Source organism: Lathyrus oleraceus, chromosome 4 (genome assembly GCF_024323335.1).
Source record: "Lathyrus oleraceus cultivar Zhongwan6 chromosome 4, CAAS_Psat_ZW6_1.0, whole genome shotgun sequence".
NCBI classification, from domain to species: domain Eukaryota; kingdom Viridiplantae; phylum Streptophyta; class Magnoliopsida; order Fabales; family Fabaceae; genus Lathyrus; species Lathyrus oleraceus.
This window is the reverse complement of record NC_066582.1, coordinates 140,480,135-140,491,867: the sequence shown is the minus strand read 5'-3', so window position 1 is coordinate 140,491,867 and position 11,733 is coordinate 140,480,135. Positions and strand designations below refer to the sequence as shown.

General features: G+C 40.4%; 1 non-coding gene across 1 annotated transcript; it reads left to right on the top strand.

Moving 5' to 3' along the window:
* The first annotated feature begins 10,598 nt into the window (after nt 1-10,598).
* On the top strand, nt 10,599-10,705 carry LOC127077076 (small nucleolar RNA R71). Its single transcript, XR_007787060.1, has one exon. It is a non-coding gene; the product is annotated as a small nucleolar RNA R71 (small nucleolar RNA).
* Nucleotides 10,706-11,733: the final 1,028 nt, after the last annotated feature.

Sequence of the window (11,733 nt, the reverse complement as noted above, 5' to 3'; positions counted from 1 at the left end):
ACCGTTGGTTATTCCAGAGTGGAAGTGGGATAGTATCAGTATGGATTTTGTTTCTGGGTTACCGAGGACAAATAAGAATTTTGAAGCTATTTGGGTGATTGTAGACAAATTGACGAAATCGGCTCATTTCATTCCGATCAGAATGGATTATCCGTTAGAGAGATTAGCTGAATTGTATATTGAGAAGATTGTAAGTTTGCATGGTATTCCGTCGAGTATTGTTTCGGACAGAGATCCTAGATTTACATCGAAGTTCTGGGAAGGTTTGCAGAGGGCTTTGGGAACTAAGCTGAGATTGAGTTCTGCATATCATCCGCAAACTGATGGTCAGACTGAGAGGACGATTCAGTCACTAGAGGACCTTTTGAGAGCTTGTGTTTTGGAAAAGGGAGGTGCTTGGGATTGCTATTTACCTTTGATTGAGTTTACCTACAACAATAGTTTTCATTCGAGCATTGGTATGGCACCGTTTGAAGCTTTGTATGGTAGGAGATGTCGGACACCTTTATGTTGGTATGAGTCCGGTGAGAGTGTTGTGGTTGGACCGGAGATTGTTCAACAAACTACGGAAAAGATTAAGATGATTCAGGAGAAGATGAGAATTGCTCAGAGTCGTCAGAAGAGTTATCACGACAAGAGGAGGAAGTCACTTGAGTTTCAAGAGGGAGATCATGTGTTTCTTCGTGTTACTCCGATAACTGGGGTTGGTCGAGCTTTGAAGTCGAAGAAGTTGACACCTCGATTTATTGGTCCTTATCAGATTTTGGAGAGGATAGGGGAAGTAGCCTATCGTATCGCTTTACCGCCGTCACTTGCGAATTTGCATGAGGTTTTTCATGTGTCTCAGTTGAGGAGGTACATTCCTGATCCGTCGCATGTAGTCCAAATAGATGATGTACAGGTGAGAGATAACCTGACTGTTGAAACATCACCTATGAGGATCGAGGATCGAGAGTTGAAGCAGTTGCGGGGTAAAGAGATTGCTTTGGTGAAGGTAGCTTGGGGAGGACCAGCAGGTGGCAATGTGACTTGGGAACTTGAGAGTCAGATGAAGGAGTCTTATCCGGAGTTATTCGCTTGAGGTATGTTTTCGAGGACGAAAACTCTTTTAGTGGGGGAGAGTTGTAACACCCCGATAAAAATAAGATAATTATTTAAATTAAGTTAATAGTATATTTATTAATTTAATTAAATAATTGGATTATTATTGGAATATTATTGGGATTATTATTATTGGATTATTATTATTATTATTATTATTGGAATAAAAGTTGGAATTAGAAAAGGTCCCATTTGGTAAAAAGAGGTTTTCACGTGAAAACAGAGAAACGACTGAAAAGTGGAAAAGGGCAAAGAGCAAGAGAACAAGGGTTGAAGGAAGGAAAAGCTTGAAGCTCAGAGATTTGCCGGATTAACTCAGGTAAGGGGGGTTTATCATCGTTTAATGGGTATTATGGGATAACATGTAATGGGTAGTGATAAACCATTGATTTGACTCTAATTGGAATGATACATGATGAAATTGTGAACTTTTGGATGAACGAAATTTGGATTATAATTGAAGGGAATTCGTAGGAATTAGATGTAATAATGTTAGAATTGATGAAATCGAATAGGGTATGATTCGTGTTAGATGATATGAACGAATACTGTGTAAAATTGGACTGTGGGAGGTTGGATCTGAGGAATCTCGTGGTAGAGAAAACCATAGCAGATCTGGAAATTCTGGTTTCTGGTCATACGCGTATGGCACTAGGCAATACGCGTATGAGATGGTCTGGTACGCGTATGGCACTAGGCAATACGCGTATGGATGAGGAAGATGATGTTTTGAACGTAGTTTTCTCTCTGTTGGTACGCGTATGAGGATGTGGTACGCGTAGCATACGCGTATGAGACAGGTGATACGCGTATGGGATTGGCTGAGAATTGGGCCATACGCGTATGGGACTAGGCAATACGCGTATGGGCAGGATTGTGATTTTTCTGTGCTGTTGTCGTGCAGTTTTTGGTTGTTCAGCTGAGTAATGTAATTTAGCTGATGTATGATAGAATAGGGATCATTTCCCGTTGTTTTGAGCAGTATAGGTATTAGTAGAGTGTGCTAATACTATGATTATTAATTGGCATGACACGATATGATTTTGTGATAATATGCTGATGATGTATGATTGTATGCATAATGCTGTGAATGTATGTATTATGTGGAATGGACTGTTTTATGGCTTAGAGTGTGAGCATATGTCCATTGTGGATGATTGTTGATGTTTGCATGACTAAGTGATTTAGCTTGCATATTGTGGCCTTTATGGTGGTAGCTAATTCCCATAGTGAGGAATTAGTGAGTTAATATTGTGGATTGTTGTTGATGTTTGCATGCTAGGTGATTAGCGTGCATAGCATAGCCCTTGGGGTGGTAGCTAATTCCCATGGTGAGGAATTAGTGAGTGAGTCACTAGGTCTCAAATGAGTGGGACTAGTGAGCTTGGTAGCCGTATCTGGATTTGATCGGTGAGGTTGAACTATATGTTCACGAATAGTCGGTACCGCATACATGGAGTCTCATTGCATAATGTATGTATGTATAGCGTATAATATGAATGGATGTATTCCAATATTATACGTGGTTTTATGTTTGTTGAGTTTGAGTATGATGATGATGATGATTATGAGTTGATATTGTCGTTGCTGAATATGTGTGATCTGATTAGGGTGATGATATGTGTTAAATTACTTAGCATTACATGATATTTTATAATGCTTATTATATCGATTGAGGAACTCACCCTTACAACTATGTTTTCAGGTAACGAGCAGTGATTGAGTAGAAGCTAGTCCTTGGAGTCTAGTGTAGTTCCTTAGTAGGTCATGCTCTGGTAGATGTAACATCGGGATGGGATGTTTTACTATGTTTTCAATTGGTTGTTGAACAACTTTACATGTAATGTATTACATGGTTTGAATGTTGTTAGTTTGTATCCGCTGCGTATTATGCAAATGTTTTATTTTGATTAAATAAATGAGCATGACAGGATATTTTGGAAAATGGTGTGAAGTGTCAAGTGTGACACCCTTGAACTGCATATTTACTCTGATTTGTGTTTTGTTATTTTAATTAATTGTTGGGGTATTTTAGAAGGGTGTTACATTAGTGGTATCAGAGCATAGTCGGTCGAGTCGAGTCGTAATTATTCTGTTTCCCCTATACGGGATAGGTGTTGTGTAACCCTATCAGTACTTATTGTTTTAGCTTGTTGGGTTTTCAGAATAGAGATGGCTGGAAGAGGTAGAGACGATGCTGCGATTGCTGAGGCTCTGGGTATGCTAGCTGGAGTACTTGGAGGGAATCCGAATGTTGTGGGAATGGGAGCTGCTCGTCAACTGAGTGGGTTCCAGAAGAACAATCCTCCAATGTTCAAGGGAGCATACGATCCAGATGGTGCTCAGAAGTGGTTGAAGGAGATCGAGAGGATCTTCCGAGTGACTGAGTGTGCCGATAACCAGAAGGTCAGGTTCGGTACGCATATGCTGTCAGAAGAAGCAGATGATTGGTGGGCTGCTACCCGCACTGATTTGGAATCTGCTGGGAATGCTGAGATCACTTGGGCAGTGTTCAGAGAGAGATTCCTGAGGAAGTACTTTCCAGAGGATGTCAGAGGAAAGAAAGAGATAGAGTTCTTAGAATTGAAGCAGGGCAATCGGTCTGTTACTGAGTATGCTGCTAAGTTCACAGAACTGTCGAAGTATTACACTCCCTATAACGAGGCTACTGGGGAATTTTCAAAGTGTGTGAAGTTTGAGAACGGGTTACGTCCCGAGATCAAGCAAGCTATTGGGTATCAGCGGATTAGAGTGTTTTCTGACTTGGTTGACTGTTGCAGGATTTTTGAACAGGATACCAAGGCCAGAGCGGAGAGCTATCAGCAAAGGGTTGATAGGAAAGGCAAGAATCCGAATGATCGTGGGAAACTGTATGCAGCTGGCAAAGGTTTCCCGAGACAAAGTGGGATGAAGAGGCCTAGTGGGGGAGACTCCAGTGCCCCTGCTAAGTGTTTTAGATGTGGGCAGGCTGGACATCGTATCCATGAGTGTACCAGTAATGAGAAGAAGTGTTTCAAGTGTGGAAAAGGTGGTCATTTGGCTGCAAAGTGCCGGTTGAAGACTGTGACTTGTTTCAACTGTGGAGAGGTGGGTCATATCAGTCCACAGTGTCCTAAGCCGAAGAAAGAGAACCAGTCGGGAGGCAAGGTCTTTGCTTTATCGGGTTCTGAGACTTCTGCAGATGATCGTTTGATCCGAGGTACGTGTTATATTAATGGCTTTCCTCTTGTAGCTATTATTGACACAGGTGCGACTCATTCCTTTATATCTTTGGATTGTGCTGTGAAACTTAAGTTAGAGATATCTGAGATGCATGGAAGTATGGTGATTGATACTCCTGCGAAGGGTTCAGTGACTACTACTTCAGTTTGTTTAAATTGTCCCTTGAGTATTTTTGGTAGAGACTTTGGGATGGACCTAGTGTGTCTTCCACTAGTGCAGATTGATGTTATCTTGGGTATGAACTGGTTGGTGTTTAACCGAGTTTATATCAACTGTTTTGATAAGACTGTGATCTTTCCTGAGATTGAGGAAGGAAAGGATTTGTTTCTATCAGCGAGGCAGGTGAATGAGGCAGAAGTGGATGGGGCAGAGTTGTTTATGCTGTTAGCGACTTTGGAGGCTAAAGATAAACTGGTGATTTGTGATCTAGCCGTGGTGTGTGATTTTCCTGATGTGTTTCCTGAAGAAGTGAATGAATTACCGCCAGAGCGTGAAGTTGAGTTCTCGATTGATTTGGTACCTGGTACTAGGCCGGTGTCGATGGCTCCGTACCGTATGTCTGCTGTTGAGTTAACTGAATTGAAGAGTCAGTTGGAAGATCTGTTGGATAAGAAATTTATTCGTCCGAGTGTGTCGCCGTGGGGTGCACCAGTGTTATTAGTTAAAAAGAAAGAAGGTACTATGAGGCTGTGTGTGGACTACAGGCAACTGAATAAAGTGACGATCAAGAATCGGTATCCTTTGCCGAGGATTGATGATTTGATGGATCAGTTGGTTGGTGCGAGTGTGTTCAGCAAAATAGATTTGAGATCTGGGTATCATCAGATACGTGTGAAAACTGAGGATATTCAGAAGACTGCTTTCAGAACAAGGTATGGACATTATGAGTATTCTGTAATGCCTTTTGGTGTGACTAATGCGCCTGGAGTGTTTATGGAGTATATGAATAGGATTTTCCATCCGTACCTAGATCAGTTTGTTGTGGTGTTTATTGACGATATTTTGGTGTATTCGAAATCTGAAGAAGAGCATGCTGAACATTTGAGATTGGTTTTAGGAGTTCTACGAGAAAAGAAGTTGTTTGCTAAACTGTCTAAGTGTGAATTTTGGTTAGAAGAGGTTAGTTTTCTTGGTCATGTGATTTCAAGAGGTGGTGTTCCTGTTGATCCTTCTAAGATAGAAGCGGTATCTAAGTGGGAAGCTCCGAAGTCAGTTTCCGAGATAAGGAGTTTTCTTGGACTTGCAGGTTATTATAGGAAATTCATTGAGGGATTTTCTAAGTTGGCGTTACCGTTGACGATGTTGACTAGGAAGGGGCAAGCTTTTATTTGGGACTCAAAATGTGAAGAAGGTTTCCAAGAGTTAAAGAGAAGGTTAACTACTGCTCCTGTTCTGATATTACCGAGTCCGTCGGAACCATTTGAGGTTTACTGTGATGCTTCATTGTTGGGTTTGGGTGGTGTTTTGATGCAGAATAAGCAGGTTATAGCTTATGCTTCGAGACAGCTGAGGGTTCATGAGAGGAACTATCCGACGCACGATTTAGAGTTGGCAGCTGTGGTATTTGTTCTGAAGTTATGGAGGCATTACTTGTACGGGTCAAGATTTGAGGTTTTCAGTGACCATAAAAGTTTAAAGTATTTGTTTGATCAGAAAGAGCTGAATATGAGACAGAGGAGATGGCTAGAGTTCCTGAAGGATTATGACTTTGGTTTGAATTACCATCCGGGTAAAGCAAACGTAGTGGCTGATGCATTGAGTCGGAAATCATTGCATATGTCTATGTTAATGGTTAAGGAATTAATTTTTGATTGAGCAGTTTAGAGACTTGAGTTTGGTGTGTGAGAGTACTCACAATAGTGTTAAATTGGGAATGTTGAAGTTAACGAGTGGTATTCTGGATGAGATTAGAGAGGGTCAGAAATCTGATGTGCTTTTGGTTGATAAGTTGACTCTAGTGAATCAAGGTCGAGGTGGTGAATTCAGAGTTGATGAGAATGGTGTTTTGAAATTTGGTAATCGGGTGTGTATTCCGGATGTTACCAAACTTAAGAAGAGTATTCTTGAGGAAGGACATCGTAGTGGCCTGAGTATTCATCCTGGAGCTACGAAGATGTATCATGATTTGAAAAAGTTATTTTGGTGGCCGGGAATGAAAAGAGAAATTGCGAGTTTTGTTTATTCTTGTTTGACTTGTCAGAAGTCAAAGATTGAGCATCAGAAGTCGTCTGGGCTAATGCAACCGTTGGTTATTCCAGAGTGGAAGTGGGATAGTATCAGTATGGATTTTGTTTCTGGGTTACCGAGGACAAATAAGAATTTTGAAGCTATTTGGGTGATTGTAGACAAATTGACGAAATCGGCTCATTTCATTCCGATCAGAATGGATTATCCGTTAGAGAGATTAGCTGAATTGTATATTGAGAAGATTGTAAGTTTGCATGGTATTCCGTCGAGTATTGTTTCGGACAGAGATCCTAGATTTACATCGAAGTTCTGGGAAGGTTTGCAGAGGGCTTTGGGAACTAAGCTGAGATTGAGTTCTGCATATCATCCGCAAACTGATGGTCAGACTGAGAGGACGATTCAGTCACTAGAGGACCTTTTGAGAGCTTGTGTTTTGGAAAAGGGAGGTGCTTGGGATTGCTATTTACCTTTGATTGAGTTTACCTACAACAATAGTTTTCATTCGAGCATTGGTATGGCACCGTTTGAAGCTTTGTATGGTAGGAGATGTCGGACACCTTTATGTTGGTATGAGTCCGGTGAGAGTGTTGTGGTTGGACCGGAGATTGTTCAACAAACTACGGAAAAGATTAAGATGATTCAGGAGAAGATGAGAATTGCTCAGAGTCGTCAGAAGAGTTATCACGACAAGAGGAGGAAGTCACTTGAGTTTCAAGAGGGAGATCATGTGTTTCTTCGTGTTACTCCGATAACTGGGGTTGGTCGAGCTTTGAAGTCGAAGAAGTTGACACCTCGATTTATTGGTCCTTATCAGATTTTGGAGAGGATAGGGGAAGTAGCCTATCGTATCGCTTTACCGCCGTCACTTGCGAATTTGCATGAGGTTTTTCATGTGTCTCAGTTGAGGAGGTACATTCCTGATCCGTCGCATGTAGTCCAAATAGATGATGTACAGGTGAGAGATAACCTGACTGTTGAAACATCACCTATGAGGATCGAGGATCGAGAGTTGAAGCAGTTGCGGGGTAAAGAGATTGCTTTGGTGAAGGTAGCTTGGGGAGGACCAGCAGGTGGCAATGTGACTTGGGAACTTGAGAGTCAGATGAAGGAGTCTTATCCGGAGTTATTCGCTTGAGGTATGTTTTCGAGGACGAAAACTCTTTTAGTGGGGGAGAGTTGTAACACCCCGATAAAAATAAGATAATTATTTAAATTAAGTTAATAGTATATTTATTAATTTAATTAAATAATTGGATTATTATTGGAATATTATTGGGATTATTATTATTGGATTATTATTATTATTATTATTATTGGAATAAAAGTTGGAATTAGAAAAGGTCCCATTTGGTAAAAAGAGGTTTTCACGTGAAAACAGAGAAACGACTGAAAAGTGGAAAAGGGCAAAGAGCAAGAGAACAAGGGTTGAAGGAAGGAAAAGCTTGAAGCTCAGAGATTTGCCGGATTAACTCAGGTAAGGGGGGTTTATCATCGTTTAATGGGTATTATGGGATAACATGTAATGGGTAGTGATAAACCATTGATTTGACTCTAATTGGAATGATACATGATGAAATTGTGAACTTTTGGATGAACGAAATTTGGATTATAATTGAAGGGAATTCGTAGGAATTAGATGTAATAATGTTAGAATTGATGAAATCGAATAGGGTATGATTCGTGTTAGATGATATGAACGAATACTGTGTAAAATTGGACTGTGGGAGGTTGGATCTGAGGAATCTCGTGGTAGAGAAAACCATAGCAGATCTGGAAATTCTGGTTTCTGGTCATACGCGTATGGCACTAGGCAATACGCGTATGAGATGGTCTGGTACGCGTATGGCGCTAGGCAATACGCGTATGGATGAGGAAGATGATGTTTTGAACGTAGTTTTGTCTCTGTTGGTACGCGTATGAGGATGTGGTACGCGTAGCATACGCGTATGAGACAGGTGATACGCGTATGGGATTGGCTGAGAATTGGGCCATACGCGTATGGGACTAGGCAATACGCGTATGGGCAGGATTGTGATTTTTCTGTGCTGTTGTCGTGCAGTTTTTGGTTGTTCAGCTGAGTAATGTAATTTAGCTGATGTATGATAGAATAGGGATCATTTCCCGTTGTTTTGAGCAGTATAGGTATTAGTAGAGTGTGTTAATACTATGATTATTAATTGGCATGACACGATATGATTTTGTGATAATATGCTGATGATGTATGATTGTATGCATAATGCTGTGAATGTATGTATTATGTGGAATGGACTGTTTTATGGCTTAGAGTGTGAGCATATGTCCATTGTGGATGATTGTTGATGTTTGCATGACTAAGTGATTTAGCTTGCATATTGTGGCCTTTATGGTGGTAGCTAATTCCCATAGTGAGGAATTAGTGAGTTAATATTGTGGATTGTTGTTGATGTTTGCATGCTAGGTGATTAGCGTGCATAGCATAGCCCTTGGGGTGGTAGCTAATTCCCATGGTGAGGAATTAGTGAGTGAGTCACTAGGTCTCAAATGAATGGGACTAGTGAGCTTGGTAGCCGTATCTGGATTTGATCGGTGAGGTTGAACTATATGTTCACGAATAGTCGGTACCGCATGCATGGAGTCTCATTGCATAATGTATGTATGTATAGCGTATAATATGAATGGATGTATTCCAATATTATACGTGGTTTTATGGTTGTGTTGAGTTTGAGTATGATGATGATGATGATTATGAGTTGATATTGCCGTTGCTGAATATGTGTGATCTGATTAGGGTGATGATATGTGTTAAATTACTTAGCATTACATGATATTTTATAATGCTTATTATATCGATTGAGGAACTCACCCTTACAACTATGTTTTCAGGTAACGAGCAGTGATTGAGTAGAAGCTAGTCCTTGGAGTCTAGTGTAGTTCCTTAGTAGGTCATGCTCTGGTAGATGTAACATCGGGATGGGATGTTTTACTATGTTTTCATTTGGTTGTTGAACAACTTTACATGTAATGTATTACATGGTTTGAATGTTGTTAGTTTGTATCCGCTGCGTATTATGCAAATGTTTTATTTTGATTAAATAAATGAGCATGACAGGATATTTTGGAAAATGGTGTGAAGTGTCAAGTGTGACACCCTTGAACTGCATATTTACTCTGATTTGTGTTTTGTTATTTTAATTAATTGTTGGGGTATTTTAGAAGGGTGTTACATTGTGCATTCCTTAGAAGTTTCGGGTTCACTCAATCTTGGGTTTGGTGGCTCATCATAAGCGTTCCCACTTCGTAGGGTAATGGCATTGGCTTGTCCTCTCGGATTTTGTTGAGGTTGTCCAGGGAATTGTCCTCTAGGTGTAGTCTGAGGGGCTTGGTTTAAAGCTACCTGAGAGATCTGTGTTTCAAGCATCTTGGTATGAGTAACTATTTGGTCAACCTTGGTTCCTAACTGAGTAATCAATTCGTTAATATGAATGTTTTAGTTCATGAACTCCTTGTTTTGTTGGGTTTGAGCGGTGATAAAATTTTCCATAATTTTCTCAAGGCTCGGCTTTGGTGGTACAGGTTGCATAGGTTGATTTGATCTAGGGGCTTGATAACTAGGTCTCGGAGGTGCATTATTTTGAATAGGGTTATTATTTTTATAGGAGAAGTTAGGGTGATTCCTTCATCCAGGGTTATAGGTATTCGAATATGGGTTCCCTTGGGTGTAGTTCACTTGCTCGGAGTGGGTTTCGTTTAATAGACTGCATTCTGCGGATTGGTGTCCTTGGGTTCCACATATCTCACAATCCGACGAAACTGCGGCTACAATATTTGGGTTCGTGTACATATGCTCGACTTTAAGGGCTAATGCGTCCATTTTAGCTTGCATCATGTCTATAGAGCTTAGTTCATGCACTCCTCCTTGGGCTTCCTTCTTCTCAACTGTCGCTCGTTCGACTCCCCATGATTGATGGTTTTGAGCCATGTCTTCGATGAGGGCACTAGCTTCAGGGTAAGGTTTGTTCATCAGAGCACCGCCTGCGGCAGCGTCGATGGTCATCTTTGTGTTGTAATGAAGTCCATTATAGAAGGTTTGAATGAATAACCAATTTTCTAAGCCATGATGTGGGCATGCTCGTAATAACTCCTTATATCTCTCCCAAGCTTCGAACAGCGATTCTCCTTGGATTTGGGTAAATCTAGTTATATGGTTTCGAAGAACGGCGGTCTTACTCGGGGGAAAATATCTAGCAAGAAAAACTCTTCTAAGGTTATCCCAAGTCGTAATGGAATTGGGTGGAAGGGAATCTAACCATGATAGGGCTTTATCTCTGAGGGAAAAAGGAAATAATCTTAAACGTATTGCCTCAGGAGAAGCTCCATTGGTTTTAAAAGTATCTGCTAATTGAAGAAATATTTTTAAATCTTGGTTTGGGTTCTCAGTAGCGAGACCCGCGAATTGTCTCTGTTGCACTAATTGTAACAGAGATGGTTTAAGTTCAAAATTATTGGCTGGGATGATTGGGTTTACTATACTAGAAATAGGTTATTCGTTAGATGGTTGAGCGAAATCTTTAAGAGGTCTTTGGTTTTGATCTTCGGCCATAGCTCTCTTAATTCTATGAAAGAATAAACGTGCGCGAGCGTAACGTTCAGGTTCCGCCAGAGGATTTACTAAACTTAAACTTCCGGTACTGCGAGTTCTTCGCATCGACCGGCGGGAAATAACCTAAGTCTAAACGATATAACAACAGGAAAATGAAATTTGACGAAATTGGTCCCCGACAACGGCGCCAAAAACTTGATGCGTTGTAAATCTTGATGTTCGCAAGTGTACGAACGCGTCAGAGTAATATAAAAGATTATCGAACCACAGAGACCAAGTGTCAATCTATCTTTATCTATTGTTATGGTGTTTATCAAAGGCAATTAAAATAGGTGTTTTTGTAGTGTGCAATTGAAAAGTAAAGTTTTAAAATAAAATTAATAAAGACAGGGTCGAATGTAATTCACATAATTAAATGATAATCCAAGTACTTGCTAATAGAACTACTTATGGGCAATGTTTCCTACTTTGAAAAGAACTAATTTAACGGGAACTGTCGCTTTCGCGTATTCAGAACCGAGTTGTACTCCCTAATCAAACCCTCTTATTGTCACTTATAAAAAGGCGCGCATTGCGTTAGAGTAGTAAACCTATTTTTAAGAAATATAGTATCTTGACTAAGTTGAAAAGTATTATAACCTGGA